We start from the raw sequence: 18,148 nt of genomic DNA on the forward strand, positions 1-18,148 counted from the left end.
GCTGAAGATGGAATAAATCACTTTTTGCATCAAGATACTTTTGTGTGCTGCAGTTTTATCCTCTCTCTCTCTCTCTCTCTCTCTCTCTCTCTCTCTCTCTCTCTCTCTCTCTCTCTCTCTCTCTCTCTCTCTCTCTCTCTCTCTCTCTATATATATATATTATATATATAATCTTTTATCCTTTATATATATATATATATATATATATATATATATACACACACATATATATAAATGGCTTAGCACTTGAGAATGGCATTCTAAGTACACTTCAGAGACAGATGCTGGGGTGTGAATTTTGTATTCCATTTTACAAATTAGGTTATTGATCTGTTGTATTATTCACTACATACTACTTACAGAAAGCTGTTGTAAAATGCAGGATCCTTATCCTTCTGTCTATTTATGGACAATGCATTTGGCAAAAGTGTGTAAAGTCAACAAAACAGAAGTCTTAACCCCTTAAGGACGCAGGACGTAAATGTACGTCCTGGTGAGGTGGTACTTAACGCACCAGGACGTACATTTACGTCCTAAGCATAACCGCGGGCATCGGAGCGATGCCCGTGTCATGCGCGGCTGATCCCGGCTGCTGATCGCAGCCAGGGACCCGCCGGCAATGGCCGACGCCCGCGATCTCGCGGGCGTCCGCCATTAACCCCTCAGGTGCCGGGATCAATACAGATCCCGGCATCTGCGGGAGTTCGCGATTAAAATGAACGATCGGATCGCCCGCAGCGCTGCTGCGGGGATCCGATCATTCATAACGCCGCACGGAGGTCCCCTCTCCTTCCTCCGTGCGGCTCCCGGCATCTCCTGCTCTGGTCTGTGATCGAGCAGACCAGAGCAGAAGATGACCGAAAACACTGATCTGTTCTATGTCCTATACATAGAACAGATCAGTATTAGCAATCATGGTATTGCTATGAATAGTCCCCTATGGGGACTATTCAAGTGTAAAAAAAAATGTAAAAAAATGTAAAAGTAAAAGTAAAAAAAAAGTGAAAAATCCCCTCCCCCAATAAAAAAGTAAAACGTCCGTTTTTTCCTATTTTACCCCCAAAAAGCGTAAAAAACATTTTTTATAGACATATTTGGTATCGCCGCATGCGTAAATGTCCGAACTATTAAAATAAAATGTTAATGATCCCGTACGGTGAACGACGTGAACGAAAAAAAATTAAAAAAGTCCAAAATTCCTACTTTTTTAATACATTTTATTAAAAAAAAATTATAAAAAATGTATTAAAAGTTTTTTATATACAAATGTGGTATCAAAAAAAAGTACAGATCATGGCGCAAAAAATGAGCCCCCATACCGCCGCTTATACGGAAAAATAAAAAAGTTATAGGTCATCAAAATAAAGGGATTATAAACGTACTAATTTGGTTAAAAAGTTTGTGATTTTTTTTAAGCGCAACAATAATATAAAAGTATATAATAATGGGTATCATTTTAATCGTATTGACCCTCAGAATAAAGAACACATGTCATTTTTACCAGAAATTGTACGGCGTGAAAACAAAACCTTCCAAAATTAGCAAAATTGCGTTTTTCGTTTTAATTTCCCCACAAAAATAGTGTTTTTTGGTTGCGCCATACATTTTATGATATAATGAGTGATGTCATTACAAAGGACAACTGGTCGCGCAAAAAACAAGCCCTCATACTAGTCTGTGGATGAAAATATAAAAGAGTTATGATTTTTAGAAGGCGAGGAGGAAAAAATGAAAACGTAAAAATTAAATTGTCTGAGTCCTTAAGGCCAAAATGGGCTGAGTCCTTAAGGGGTTAAAGGGGTACTCCGGTGGAAAACATTTTTTTTTTTTTTTTTCAAATCAACTGGTGCCAGGAAGCTATAAACAGATTTGTAAATTACTTCTATTTACAAATCTTAATTCTTCCAATGCTTATCAGCTGCTGTATGATCCACAGGAAGTTCTTTTCTTTTTGAATTTCCTTTCTTTCTGACCACAGTGCTCTCTACTGACACCTCTGTCCATTTTAGATACTGTCCAAAGTAGGAGCAAATCCCCATAGAAAATCTATCCTGCACTGGACAGTTCTTGACATGAACAGAGGTGTCATCAGAGAGCACTGTGGTCAGACTGAAAGGCAATTCAAAAAGAAAAGAACTTTCTGTGGATCATACAGCAGCTAATAGGTACTGGAAGAATTATTAATACAAGTAATTTACAAATCTGTTTAACTTTCTGGCACCAGTTGATTTAAAAAAATATATGAGGACGGATGTTTTGCATTGCAATCTCGCTACATTTTTGAATAATCATCTTTATTTGATACATGTAAAATTAATAGAAATATCTCACATAACATCTCCAGACCAAATGTATTTGACCTACATTTAACCCAAAGGTATACAATGGCACAACAGGAGGTGACAATGCTTACAATTAACAGCTGCTTTGTTAATCATGTGTCAAGATATAGTCTGCTGTTACACTCAGTAACACTAGGGGCAGTGTGGCAGAGATGATGTTGATCTCTTCAGTGCATATTCCTGACTATATTAAATATATTAATATAAAGCATGAGAAAAAACATCATTTTGTTAAGAAAGAATTGGAATTTTCTTTAATTCACATATTACAAAGAACTGTAATTACTTATCATTTAATACAGTTTTCCCAACTAGAGTTCCTCCAGCTGTTGCAAAACTACAACTCCCAGCAGGCCCTTCGGCTGTCCAGGCATGCTGGGAGTTGTAGTTTTGCAACAGCTCGAGGCACCCTTGTTGGGAAACACTGATTTCATATTTTGGTAACTACCCTGATGCTAACATTTATATCATTATAATGTTTTATGTCTTATGTGATTTATAATCATACATTATATAGTAACTCCCCCGCTTGTCCTCATTTAACAGATGTGTGAATGTTTTGTAAGTGTTATCTTAATCATAATCATTGATGAACTTAGTCTTACTATACTAAACACAAGCAGTTGTACTGTACACTACATTTATTGAGCCCAGTGAGTAAACATCTACAGGGCAGGGAGAAAAAGAAAGTAAATCTCTGTGTAATGAATTCTCCAACAGCTATTTTGAAATATGTTTTACATAATTAAATGATATTGTAGTTGTGAGTTTTACAGTTGCTTTGCCCATTTAATAAAGGCAACTTAAGCCTGGTAACTGGCTTATATTTCTGCACTGGGTGCAAGGAAAGCCATTGCAATTGTGGATTTACTAAGACCCATGCACCTATAGCTAAATAATGGCACCCAAAACCTGGTTGCTGAGAATTCAGACCAGTTCCTCTTAAAGGGGTTCTCCGCTGCCCTGCCTTCCGGAGCTCCCCTTGCAGCATCCGGAAGTTTATTACTCCGAACGCTGTGTGCGGGCTTCCGTGTTCGAGGCCGCCCCCTCGTGACATCACGCCCACCCCCTCATGGCGTCACGGCCACCCCCTCGTGACTTCACGCCCGCCCCCTCAACAAAAGTCTATGGGAAGGGGGTGTGACAGCGAGGGCGTGACAGACTTTCATTGAGGGGCGGGCATGACATCACGAGGGGGTGTCCGTGACGCCACGAGGGGGCGGCCTCGAACACTGAAGCCAGCACGCAGCGTTCAGAGTAATAAACTTCCGGATGCTGCGAGTAGAGCTCCGGAAGGCAGGGCAGTGGAGAACCCCTTTAAGAATGATTGGTTAGTGTGAACCATGCCTCAATGCAAACAACTTTCAGTGACTATAACAAAAAGTGTATTGTCGTTTAGGACTCTGATTTAGTCTGAAATTCAGCTCCTTACATAGAGGTCTATACAGGTACAACCAAATATAACGGTTGTCTGCTTTTAAACATCCCCAATTAATATGCCCAATTAGGAACACCTCTTTAATAGCCATGCCTTTGGTACCCAGTTTCCTTGTGCGCTGCAGGCATAACTCATTGATTTAATTGGGTACCATGTAAAGCTTTTTGCTCTTCTAATCCTTGGGTGTCCAAAGTTGATTAACCCATTAATGATCACAAAACGTCTGTTATGATTTTATAATAAAACATAAATACCTTTAAATAGAAGAAGAATAGAAAAGTGGAAACATTAAAAAAGAAGTGGAACATTAACCCATTAATGATCCCAAAAATTCTGTAACAATTTTATAATACAACTTAAATACCTTCAGATAAAAGAAGAAGAGAAAAGGGGAAACATTAACGCTTAGGAAAAATGTTTCAATATATTTCATTCTTTCATATCAGCTCAGTGCAATGAATGTAATGATCTGAAAAGATTTAAATAGAGATTTTAACAGATTAATCTTCCAATATGTCCATAGAACCTCCTTTCTTTTAGGAGAATGATGTGTAGCACAGATATGATTTTTTTTTATTTTAAAGTAAAAGCCATACATAGTCATGAAGGATATTCAACAGCATCTGAGGTTCATACTTATCCTGCTAGTAACAGTTGTAACAAAGAGATATTATGTACTGATGCACAGTCATGGCTTTCTAAGTCAGCGGGTGCTCTGTCTTCAAAGCCAAACCAAGGCCAAAATCACAAAAGGAAAAGTAGTGGAAGACGGCACTCCAAAATAGTTTTCAAAACAAGTGGTAGTTTATTCACCCATACAATGCAGGTAATGCAACGTTTCGACCTATACAGCGGTCTTTCTCAAGCATGCTTAAGAAAGACTGCCATATAGGTCACAACATTCCATTACCTGTATTGTATAAGTGAATAAACTACCACTCGTTTTACATCACTGGTGGCCGTCTCTTGAGTTCATCCAGGAGGGCTAGGACCGCTCTGCTCCGAGAACATGTACAGAAGATTGCGGCAGGTCTGACCTGTGGATAAGAGTCTAAGAAGTTAAGCTCCCTAGACTACCCCTTTAAAGGAAATGTGTCATCAGAATGTGACCTATTGTTTAAATCAAGTTTTTATGTTAACCATATCCTTTTAAGAATTGTTAGTTTTTCTATTTTATTATCTGTTTTATAAAATAATCCTGAAATCTTGGCATTTTCAGTCTAGCCATTAGGCCTTAACCCCTCAAGGACCAATACAAATAAACCTGTACGCCCCTGAAAGACCAGGCCTGTTTTTTCAAATCGGGGATGTCTGCCTTTATTACTCTGGTAATGTTTTGCCAATCACGATAATTCTGACATTGTTTTTTTGTCACAAGTTGTCCTTCATGTACATAGTAAAAGTAAGTCGATCTCATTTGTATTTTTTTTTTACAATGCAAAAAATCATGACATTTTTACAAAAAATTTTGATTTTTTGCAATTTTAGCACTAATAGGTTGCATATATTTATACTTACTGACCAAATAGTTTATGAAACTTATACTTTCAGATGTCTACTTTATTTGATGTCATTTTTTGTTTTTCATTAACATTTTAAATTAGTTAGAAGCCTAACAATTTAACTTGAAATTTAGAAAATTTTGAAAATTTGAAAAGTACATCTTTTTTTATGTGCTATGCAAGGTTTGCAGAAATTTGAAGGTGGTAGAATATAGGAACACCCCCCACCCAAATGACCCCATTTTAAAAACTAGACCCCTCAAGGTATTCGCTAAGGGGTACAGTGAGCATTTTAACACCATAGTTTTTTGGCAGGAATTATTACAAAGTCAGTGTTAAAAATTTGAAATTTGAAATTTTTCACAAATGCATCATTTGGGGGGCATATTTTTTGTACATCACTTCTGATATTGAAACCTTATATTTTATTTAGCTGCTTGTCCCATGTTCGGAAATATTCCCGCTTAGGCCATATATGGATCCTTGGCCGCATGGTAGGACTCAGAAGGAGAGGAGCACCATTTGGCTTTCAGGGCAGAACAGTACCCCCACCCCCACAAGTGACCCCATTTATATACCGCACCCATACAAGTTATTGGCTGGACCAGGGACCTCTCTGATTGGTCCTTGGTTGGCTAGCAGTATAACGCGTCTGTCTGTGACAGTTAAGGCTCCTGATGGATATATCCGCCATGTTGTGGGAATAAGCACCCGCTCATGGTGAATATATCCATCACTGCTGCGGCTGGGTAGCTCAGTGTGTCCGCTCATGACTGCCGGCGGGAAATCCGCCACTATGAGTGGACACACAAAGCTACCCAGCCGCAGCAGGGAGCTCATTACCGTGACTGCTGCATAATGTGTAGGATCACATGGTGGACATCTGCAGCATATTACATGCTGCGGATGTCCGCCAATGCGATCCTACACATTATGCTTTTTTTTTATTAGATTCATTTAATAAATGTATTTTTAATTATTTTTTTTTTTTTACACTTTTATTACATTTTTATTTATTTTTACACTTTTATTTTATTTATTTATTTTTACACTTTTTAATGCTTTGGAATACTTAGTATTCCAAAGCATTGCAGTTATATGCTGCCTGCCAGTTTTCACTAGCATGCAGCATATTAGCACGTCCTTTCAGGCAATACCCAGGGCAGACCTGGGGGTCTTTGTAGGACCCCTGGCTGCCCAGGTATGCAGCAGCACCCTGCGATGCTCCGGGGTGCTGCAGGAGAGACTTCACTCCCGGCAGTGCGGCAGGCCCCGGCCAGCCGCGGCCACACACAGCACCCCGCGATCGCAATGCAGGGTGCTGCAGGGGTGACAGAGGGAGCTCCCTCTGTCATAACACTTACAGCCCTTGGTCACTTCCGACCGCGGCTGTAAGGGTTAAAACTGCCGGGAACGAAGTGCAGCAGGGTCCCGGCTGTGTGATACAGCCGAGTCCCTGCCGCAATCTCGTTCGTGCACTGGGCAGCACCCACGAGAATAATGGACGAGTATAGACGTCCAGGTGCCGGAACGCCCGCCAACCTGGACGTCTATACTCGTCCATGGTCGTTATCGGGTTAAACTAACCTTAAACATCCTGTTCTGTCTGTGAAGATAAGGAGGGGACTACAAGTGATTTGTACAAAATTACATTGAAAGTTGACACAAGTAGATAGAGAAGACAAAGCAGCTCAGCCTCCCCCTCCCTCATAGAATGAACTCTGCACAGGTCACAGAGGTTACAGAGCATGCTTACAAGCTTACCCCATAAAAAGAATAGGGTCTGGACATGTTTATTGTGCCTATGTCCATGGGTCCTGCTGTATGCTACATGTTGTTAAAAGCAGCTCAGACAAGATGGTTGCCCCAGTAATAATGTAAAAAAAATCAATCAGAAATATAAAAAAAATAAAATCCCTATCTGGCTCTAATCAGATAAAAAAATAAAAAATAAAAAAAAAATAAAAAAAAACAATATAAGTAAAACATTCTCTTTATCCTCTAGAATTGAGCTCAGTAGCTAAGCGTCCTTTATACCGGGTTGGTACTGGCTGCTATCTGTAGCCGGGACCCACAGCTAATGCCAAACGTTGCTGATTGGGCCCAAATATGGATTAACCCTTTAGACATTGTAATCAAAGTTGATTGCGACATCTAGAAGTATTAAAATTAGATTGACAGCAACTCAGGGTTGCTGATAAAGTCAACCACAGCAAAATCTGTTGCAGGGTCCCTACCTGCCTCTGATCGGTGCTCCAACCCTGCGGGCAGCTTCAGCAGGCTGCAGTGTCATTTTTACCGAAAAGTGTACAGTGCAGAAAGCTGATAGTGTGGTTTGCGTGACCATTTAAATTATCGGTTTAACCCCTTAACGACGCAGGACGTATATTTACGTCCTGCGCCGGCTCCCGCGATATGAAGCGGGATCGCGCCGCGATCCCGCATCATATCGCGTGGGTCCCGGCGCTAATCAACGGCCGGGACCCGCGGCTAATACCACACATCGCCGATCGCGGCGATGTGCGGTATTAACCCTTTAGAAGCGGCGGTCAAAGCTGACCGCCGCTTCTAAAGTGAAAGTGAAAGTGACCCGGCTGCTCAGTCGGGCTGTTCGGGACCGCCGCGGTGAAATCGCGGCGTCCCGAACAGCTGATCGGACACCGGGAGGGCTCTTACCTGCCTCCCCGGTGTCCGATCGACGAATGACTGCTCCGTGCCTGAGATCCAGGCAGGAGCAGTCAAGCGCCGATAATGCTGATCACAGGCGTGTTAATGCACGCCAGTGATCAGCATTAGAGATCAGTGTGTGCAGTGTTATAGGTCCCTATGGGACCTATAACACTGCAAAAAAAATGTAAAAAAAAAGTGTTAATAAAGGTCATTTAACCCCTTCCCTAATAAAAGTTTGAATCACCCCCCTTTTCCCATAAAAAAAATAAAACAGTGTAAAAAAAAATAAAAAATAAACATATGTGGTATCGCCGCGTGCGTAAATGTCCGAACTATAAAAATATATCATTAATTAAGCCGTACGGTCAATGGCGTACGCGCAAAAAAATTCCAAAGTCCAAAAAAGCGTATTTTGGTCACTTTTTATATCATTAAAAAATGAATAAAAAGTGATCAAAAAGTCCGATCAAAACAAAAATCATACCGATAAAAACTTCAGATCACAGCGCAAAAAATGAGTCCTCATACCACCCCATACATGGAAAAATAAAAAAGTTATAGGGGTCAGAAGATGACATTTTTAAACGTATAAATTTTCCTGCATGTAGTTATGATTTTTTCCAGAAGTGCGACAAAATCAAACCTATATAAGTAGGGTATCATTTTAACCGTATGGACCTACAGAATAATGATAAGGTGTAATTTTTACCGAAATATGCACTGCGTAGAAACGAAAGCCCCCAAAAGTTACAAAATGGCGTTTTTTTTTCGATTTTGTCGCACAATGATTTTTTTTTCCGTTTCGCCGTGCATTTTTGGGTAAAATGACTAATGTCACTGCAAAGTAGAATTGGCGACGCAAAAAATAAGCCATAATATGGATTTTTAGGTGGAAAATTGAAAGGGTTATGATTTTTAAAAGGTAAGGAGGAAAAAACGAAAGTGCAAAAACGGAAAAACCCTGAGTCCTTAAGGGGTTAAGCCGCACATTGACCTTGGTACTTTAGAACCTGGACCCCCACCAATGCTGTTTCAGTGAATAAAGTTGGATAAACTGTAGCTGAAAAAATTACTTTCAATCCCGCAGACACTCCAATGAAGGTGGTAGCAGATAAAGATGTACAATTAAACTTTATTGTCCAATTGTAAGTGCTTTTGGGAACTGACCGTTCCCTTCCTCAGATAGGCGGGCTACAACTGACATCATTTTCACAAACCATTAAATACAAGTATACAGAAAATGGATCACAGCTGGTTCCCGCCTCTTCATTTTCACAGGGCTCCACCTGTGGTCACATGATGCGGTCCAGATCACGTGATGTTCCCATGTCATGTGATCTAAATGGAACGCAATGAGTAAAGTCAATGGACTGCAAATAGAAAAAGAAGACCTGTGGGGCTCGTGGTAGTAAGAGTCATGCAGACTGCATATCGCTGTACTGCAGCAGTGAACCGTTGTGGCAAAATACATATAGGTAGCACATCTATGTGGTCCAACAAAAAATCAGAGCACCAAATGTTCCAGTGGAGGTAGTCTGCATAACTTATTTATAAAAACGGGAATATAATCCTTACATTTCATAAGTCATTACCCTTTTTATTTTGCACCTAAAAATCCATATGATGGCTTATTTTTTGCACCACCAATACTAATTTGTGATGACATCAGTCATTTTACCCATAAATCTACGGCGAAATGGGAAAAAAATCATTGTGCGACAAAATTGAAGAAAAAACACAATTTTGTAATTTTGGGGGCTTCCTTTTATATGCAGTACATTTTTTCTGTAAAAATGACACCTTGTCTTTATTCTGTAGGTTCATACGATTAAAATGATACCCTACTTATATAGGTTAGATTTTGTCGTATTTTTGGAAAAAATCATAACTACATGCACAAAAAATTGATACATTTCAAATTGTCCTTTTCTGACCCCTATAACTTCCTTATTTTTCTGTGTACTGGGCTATATGAGGGCTCATATTTTGATCTGAAGTTTTAATCAGTACCTATCATGTCTGTCTTGGTCTGTGTTCACACACAGCTATTGGATATGCTTGTGTGTGAACAGTTTAATGTTCCCTGGTCAGGGATTAGTTAAAATCCTTTAGCTTGCTAGTCAATAGCTCCTAGGGTGTGTCTATTTAAAGTCAGCCCAGTCTAGCCTCTGGGCTGGTGATTGAGATCATTATATCCTGACTTGCTAACATGCTGGACATGCTGCTTTGGAACTCTTGGCGAAACACTCTTTATTTGAGCTTTTAATCTACTATCTCTATCTTAGCATGCACTTTGTATTTTCTGGTTTTAGCCATGGTTTTAGGATTTGTATATATTTTCTGCTATATGTCTGCTTACCTTGTGTTTTCTCTTGTATCCATTCTTATGAAGTTATGTGTGTTATATTTCTGTTTTTCCTACTGGGCCAGCATCCTGTCCACACTGGTGAGTGTGCCGCTGGCCAGTAGTCTATTTGGATTTATTATTATGGCTACTCCTTAAGTGTAGTGTCCAGTTTGTGTGTCCAGTGTGAACAGTGTCCTATGTTAGATCCCTGTTACCGCTCCATGGGGGCTCCGTGTCTACTGGAGGTGTTTGGAGGGATTGCTATTCCTGTCTTGTGTTCAGTGTGAACAGCGTTCTATATCTATATCCTGTGTATTTAGGCATCCCTGTTACCAGTCCATGGGGATTCAGAGGGTATTGTTATTTTTGCGTCTACTGGAGGTATTCTGAAGGGATTGTGATTATTCCTGTCTTGTGTTCAGTGTGAACAGTGTTCTATATTATATCCTGTGTATTTAGGCATCCCTGTAACCTGTCCATGGGGACTCCGTGTCTACTGGAGGTTCTATGTGGGATTGCGAATATTCCATTTAGCTATAGATCCCTGTTACCGGTGCATGGGGACTTTGTGTTTACTGGAAGTTCTGGGGATTATGCTATATTCCTGTCTGTTCCTGGAGTCTGTTTTGACTAATCCATTTTCCTGTCTGGTGTTTTGAACGCTATATGTTTATTAGTTCTTGATTTCAGATCTTTGGAGTTCTGTACATGACTACTGATCTATAGCGTTCTCTGTTCATGACCAGAGTCCTCTCTTCAAGTCCGCTGATCTATCGTGTCCTCTGTTCATGACCGCTGATCTTAGTGTCCTCTGAACTTAATATGTTATAGAATTCTATGTTCCTGTTATGTTTCTGGTTTGTGACCGACTATTTATTAGTATGTGTTTTTAGACCCCTGCACTTAAGCTCAGGGAAGGACTGGCACCCAGTTGTCGATCCACCATTTAGGGTGGATGGGCAAGTATGCAGGGAAAACGGTTTTAGGGTTAGTTTAGGGCTCACTCTCCATGTCCCCTGGTCGGTCCCTGACAGTACCATTATTGTTTTGATCTGAATTTTTGATCACTTTTTATTAATTTTTAATGGTATAAAAAGTGACCAAAAATACACTATTTTGAACTTTGGAATTTTTTTTGCGTGTACGCCATTGACCGTGCGGTTTAATTAACAATATATTTTAATATTTCGGACATTTACCCACGTGGCGATACCCCATATGTTTATTTTTATTATGTTTTAATATTTTTTAAATGGAATTTGGGAAAAAAGGGGGTGTTTAAAACTTTTAATAAGGAAGGGGTTAATGTGTGTTTTTTTTTTCTTTTATTAAACTTTTTTTTACACTTAATCAGTCCCCTTAGGGGACTTTTTAGGAGGAATCATTAGATTCCATAGAACCACATTGATCTGTGTGATCTGCACTTGATTGATAAAGCCTGGTCCTGCCAGGCTTTATCAATGCAAGAGCCAGGACCTGCATGGAAGGAGAGGTAAGCCCTCCGGCTACCTCCACAGTGGATTGCTCAAACCAATAGACCACCACGGAGCACATACAGGGTTCTTTAGATGCCTCTGTCAACTTTGACAGCAGCAATCTAAAGGGTTAATAGCCGGCCGTAGTGATCGCCACATGTTGGCTATTAATGCCGGCCCTCAGCTACAAGAATTAGCTGGGGGTCAGCTAGTATGACGCGGGCTCGAGTCAGGAGCCCGTGTCATACCCGGTTAACGCCACTTGGACGAGTATACACGTCCATGGTCATTAACCAGTTAATATTGACAATAACTAGAATAAGGTGAAATAAATCACTGCTCAATTGTTACATGAATATATGTACATATACATAAATGTAAAGTGCATTATCAGAATTAGAGAAGAGCGAATCAAATCTGACAAAGTCAAAGTTCCAAATTTCATGAAAATTTTGATCCGGACAGAATCCGAACTTCAATTCAACAATTGGAAATAAGGAATTTCTTCATTAGCGACACCCCTGGGATCGTCCTGTATAGTATGTATAGGTGCGAGCAGCTTTCTCGTTCTCTTGCATCTCTGCAATAGATAGGACAATCGCAGCGGGTGTCAGGAGTGACACATGCTGTGATCTGTCCACAACTGCAGGTACTACTGCTCCTAACATGGAGCACACTCTGCTCCATGCTGGGAGCTGTAGTACCTGCATTAATAGACAGATTGCAGCGGATTTTACTTCTGACACCCAATATGAATGTCCTGTATAATGTATAGATGTGGGCGGCCAGTCGCTCTTCTCTGATCCCACTGTAGCATGAGTATATGTTGGATATATATATATATATATATATATATATATATATATACCTATTATTCATATTTCCCGCAGAGAGCTGTGTGTGGCTATAACCATCTGGCCAATCACAGCTCTCTGCGGGAAATTTGAATAAGTGATGTGAATTCTATTCACATCACTGGCCGGCCGAAGTATAGTGCAGAGATGCGAGCGCAGAAGAAAGCCGCTCAATCTCTGAAATAGAAATGACAATGGCATCGGGTGTCTGGAGTGACACCTGCTGTGATCTGTCTATTAGTACAGGTACTACAGCTCCCATCATGGAACAGTCTGTCCCATGCTGGGAGTAGTAGTACTACCTAAAAAATGTAAAAAAATAAATAAAAAAAAAGAGAAAAAAAAGGGAAACACATATACACACACTTTATTAAACACATTATTGAAATATATTACTAATAAAAAAAATTATTATTATAAAAAATATATTATTTTTACATTTAAATGGCACCTTTTCCATTTTTTTTTTTTTTTTTGGTGGCCTTATAATTTTTTATACACCCAAGAATAGAGTCTACATTTTTAAAATGTAGACTCGATTCTTGGGTGTATAAAAAATGATAAAGCCACAAAAAAAAAAAAAAATATGTTAATTTTTAAACAGGGATCAATTTATGTGGGTGGGCAGGGACTTAAAAATTTAGCCAACAATAATAAAAATGTATAAAGGGGCCATTTAAATGTAAAAATAATATATATGTAAAAAGAAAACAAGATGTGGCAAATGAGGTCCCTCTCCAAAAAAGAACAGAAAGTTAAGATATTTAACTTGTGTACTTACCAGCTTAGTGAAGCTGAAGTGAGTTTACTGGCAAGGGCCTATCATTTTGCCCTTCCTCCAAATTCAATTAATTTTTACTGTTTGTTGACCTTAATGATTATATTCAGAAACTCATCAACGTTTCTTTCATATTAAAGAGAAAAATGGATTACAACCCAATCCCACTACTAGTGAGACTAATGTAGAATTAGCTATTCCATTAGATCCATTCCCCATCATCACTGAATTAAGACCTAAGTCCAATTATCTCCACTATAGGCCTGTGGACCATACTTAGAAACATTTTTGGTCTAGTTTTCTCTGAGTTTCTGCACATCAATTTTTCTGTATCTGTTTTTTATAATCTTACCTTATCCGAAAAAACTGCCCTTAATACTCTAGCAGAAAGCCGGTCCATTGTTATTAAGAATGCCGACAAGGGGGGGGGGGGGGGTAGTTGTGATGAATAGATACCACTATGTTCTTGAAGCTCACCACTGAATATTATGTTACTCTAGCAAATGATCCCACTCCGTCTTATACTATTGAGTTTGAAAAGCTAGTTGAGGATGCTTAAATGGAAGTTGCCTAACTAAAAAAGAAAGAGAATACCTTGAGTTTAGAGTAAAAAAATTCTACCTTACCATCTTATTACCACCTCCCGAAAGTGCATTATGAAAAACGCTCCGGGGCACCCCATTATAGCAGGTGTGAATTCACTTACAGCTAACCTTTCACACTATTTAGATTTGCAATTACAAAAATATGTTATTAATTTGCCTTCTTACCTAAAAGACACTCCCAGTTTGATCCCCATTAAAGGATTTCCAATTGCAACCTAATTATGTCAGGATTGCTTTAGATGTGTCAGCGCTCTACAGCAACATTCCACATGCTAAGGGAACTGCTTCTGTATATAAATATCTACAGTCTGACACTTATATGCCTTTAGCTCAGAAGAGATTTATTCTGAGAGCTATTGAGAATATATGCATAACGCGTTTCAGTTTGACTATAAAATTTACTTACAAAAAAAGGAGGACTGCCATGGGGACGTACTTCGTGCTGTCTTATGCTGACTTATATATGGGGGATTTTGAGGCCCACTATATTAGTTCCCTCCATGACTGGTCCCCCAATATTACATTTTTCAAAAGGTATATAGATGACCTTTTGGTCATTTGGGATGGTCCTCTAACAACCCTTAATAATTGTGTTAATTACTTGAACAATAATGATTGGGGCCTACCTTTCACATATAATACATCTGCAGAAAGCATTGAATACCTAGATCTCATTTTGGGGAACAAAGAGAACAGAATAACTACTAAAACATTTTTTAAGTCAGTTGACTGTAACAGTCTTTTAATTTTCATTAGTGCACATCATCGTAAATGGAAGGCTAACGTTCTCTATGGTCAATTTCAGGGGCTGAAATACAATTGTACCAACTTGTCTGACTTTGACCACCAGAATAGGATTATGTCAGATAGATTTAGAGAAAAAATATCTGAAGAAAGTTATGCAAGCGGCAAAGGAACAGGCTAGAGCTTCCACACAAATGGATTGCTTAGTGCCAAAAAAGGAAAAACACAAGAAAATCATACTGGGTAAATTGTCCCCACCTATAATACATCTCATAATAAGGTTATTGATATCCTGGGCAAATATTGGCATATTTTAATGAATGACCCCTTCCATTATTCCGTTATTTATCATAGAGCTTGAACTATTTAAAGGGGTTCTCCGGTGCTTAAACATCTTATCCCCTATCCAAAGGATAGGGGATAAGATGACTGATTGCGGGAGTCCCGCCGCTGGGGACCCCCGGGATCATGCACGCGGCACCCCGTTTGTAATCAGTCGCCGGAGCGTGTTCGCTCCGGGACTGATTACCGGCGACTACAGGGACATCACGCCTGCGCCGGTGTGTGATGTCACGCTCCGCCCCTCAATGCAAGCCTATGGGAGTGGGCGTGATAGCTATCACGCCCCCTCCCGTAGGCTTGCATTTCAGGGCGGAGCGTGACATCACACGCCGGCGCAGGCGTGACGTCACACGATGCCCACCCTGTAGTCGTCCGTAATCAGACCCAGAGCGAACACGCTCTGGTGACTGACTACAAACGGGGTGCCGCGTGCATGATCCCGGGGGTCCCCAGCGGCAGGACTCCATCGATCAGGCATCTTTTCCCCTATCCTTTGAATAGGGGACAAGATGTTTAAGCACCGGAGAACCCCTTTAAAATATTGTAGCCCCAAGTAAATTAAAAAGCCAAATAGTCCCACCCCTAAAAGCTTCAAGTGATCCAGCCATAGGTGCCTTTAAATGTAACATCATTAGATGTAAATGTTGTCTCAATATGACATAAGAAAACAATTCTTTAGCAATAGTACATGTGACTTGTGGATCTTCCTTTGTTATATATATATATATATATATATATATATATATATATATATATTAGAATGTCCTTGTAGATTACTGTATATTGGACGGACTTCATGTATCCTCAGAAAAAAGGATGAATAATCACCGCTCAAATGTCAGTAAAGGTTACAGTTTACACAGTCTATCCAAACATGCTGCTTAACCCCTTAAGGATGCAGGGTTTTTCGTTTTTGCATTTTCCTTTTTTCCTCATCACCTTCTAAAAATCATAATGCTTTAAATTTTGCACCTAAAATTCCATATTATTGCTTATATTTTGTGCCACCAATTCTTGTTTGCAGTGACATTAGTCATTTTACCAAAATATCCACAGTGAAGCAGGAAAAAAATTAATTGTGCCACAAAATTGAAGATAAAATGCCATCTTGTAAATATTGGGGGCTTCCATTTCTACGCAGTGCATTTTTCTGTGAAAATGACATCTAATCTTTGTTTTGTAGGTCCATACGGTTAAAATGATACCCTACTTATATAGGTTTGATTTTGTAATACTTCTAAAAAAAATCATAACTACATGCAGGAAAATGTATATGTTTAAAATTGTCACCTTCTGACCCCTATTACTTTTTAATTTTTCTGTGTATGGGCAGGTATGAGGCCTCATTTTTTGCACTGTGATCTGAAGCTTTTTATTGGTACTGTTTTTATATTGATTGGACTTTTTGATCGCTTTTTAATCATTGTTTCATGATATAAAAAGTGACAAAAAATACGCTATTTTGGACTATAGTTCGGACATTTCCGCTCGCGGCGATACCACATATGTTTATTTTTATTTACACAGTTTTTTTTTTTATGGGAAAAGGGGGGTTATTCTTACTTTTATTAGGGAAAGTGTTAAATGATCTTTATTAACTTTTTTTTGCAGTCTTATAGCTCCCTGGTGGCTATTTCACTACACATACCGATCTCACACACAGATCATTGCCATGCATTGACACGGCAAAGATCAGTGTAATCGGCGGTTGATTGCTCAAGCCTGGATTTCAGGCTTGGAGCAATTAATCACAATTGAGCGGTGATTTATTTGACCTTATTCTGGTTATTGTCAATATTAATATATATTTTATGTGTTCTTATATGTATTTTTGAAATTGCTGTTGACTATATATATATATATATATATATATATATATATATATATATAATATTTATTATATTGCTGTTTTTATAAATAAGCTATGCAGCAGACTACATCCACTGGAACATGGTGCTCTGATTTGTTGTTTGACCACATAGATATGTGACCTATATGTATTCTGCCGCAGCGTTTCACTGCTCCAGTACAGTGATATGTAGTCTGCATGACTCTTACTACCACAATCCCCACAGGGGCTTTTTCTATTTGCAGTCCATTGACTTTACACTTGCATTCCATTTAGATCACATGACACGGGAATGTCACACGATCTGGACCGCATCATGTGACCACAGGTGGAGCCCGGTGGTAATAAAAAGGCAGCTCCAGCTGTGATCAATTTCCTGTATACTTGTATTTAATGGTTTGTGAACATGATGTCAGTTGTAGTCCGTCTATCTGAGGAAGGGAACGGTCAGTTCCCAAATGTGCTTATAATTGGACAATAAAGTTTCATCGTACATCTTTATCTGCTACCACCTTCATTGGAGTGTCTGCATGATTGGAAGTCATTTTTTCAGCTACAGTTTATCCATTTCCTCCTGGTCTGCTTGGGCCCCATCGCCAGACTTGCACATCCACGCTGCTCCTCCTGTGATTATTTCCCCATAGTGGGTTTTTACTGCTTGGTCTAGTGTTGCGGCTGTTTCCACAACCTGCCCAGGTGAGCACCCCAACTTTAATTGATATTGAAATTTCTTATTTGGATGATATCACCCTATGTGGCGCTCCGTGTTTTTTTTTTCTTTTTCTTCTATAAGTGAATAAAGTTTTTTTTTTTCTTATCCGCACTGACTACAGCATGTATCAAATGTTAAATATTTTATAAAGATGTTAAACTGTAAGACTGTAAATATTTTATATAGATTTAGACTGTAAGCCCTCACGGGCAGGCCCCTCTCTCCCACAATATCAGTCTGTCATCTACTCTAAATAACATTCATTGTTGTCACGATGCCGGCTGGCAGGTAGTGGATCCTCTGTGCCAGAGAGGGATAGGCGTGGACCGTGCTAGTGGACCGGTTCTAAGCCACTACTGGTTTTCACCAGAGCCCGCCGCAAAGCGGGATGGTCTTGCTGCGGCGGTAGTGACCAGGTCGTATCCACTAGCAACGGCTCACCTCTCTGGCTGCTGAAGATGGGCGCGGTACAAGGGAGTAGGCAGAAGCA

General features: G+C 39.6%; 1 long non-coding RNA gene across 1 annotated transcript in view; it reads left to right on the plus strand.

The window, feature by feature from the left end:
* Nucleotides 1–17,874, plus strand: part of LOC130368355 (uncharacterized) — a 30,664-nt gene extending 12,790 nt beyond the window's left edge. The window contains exon 3 of the long non-coding RNA XR_008892429.1: nt 17,223–17,874. This is a non-coding gene — a long non-coding RNA (uncharacterized LOC130368355). The remainder of the gene's footprint in view (nt 1–17,222) is intronic.
* The last annotated feature ends 274 nt before the right edge of the window (nt 17,875–18,148 follow it).

The sequence above is a fragment of the Hyla sarda genome, chromosome 4 (assembly GCF_029499605.1).
Source record: "Hyla sarda isolate aHylSar1 chromosome 4, aHylSar1.hap1, whole genome shotgun sequence".
Classification (NCBI taxonomy): Eukaryota; Metazoa; Chordata; class Amphibia; order Anura; family Hylidae; genus Hyla; species Hyla sarda.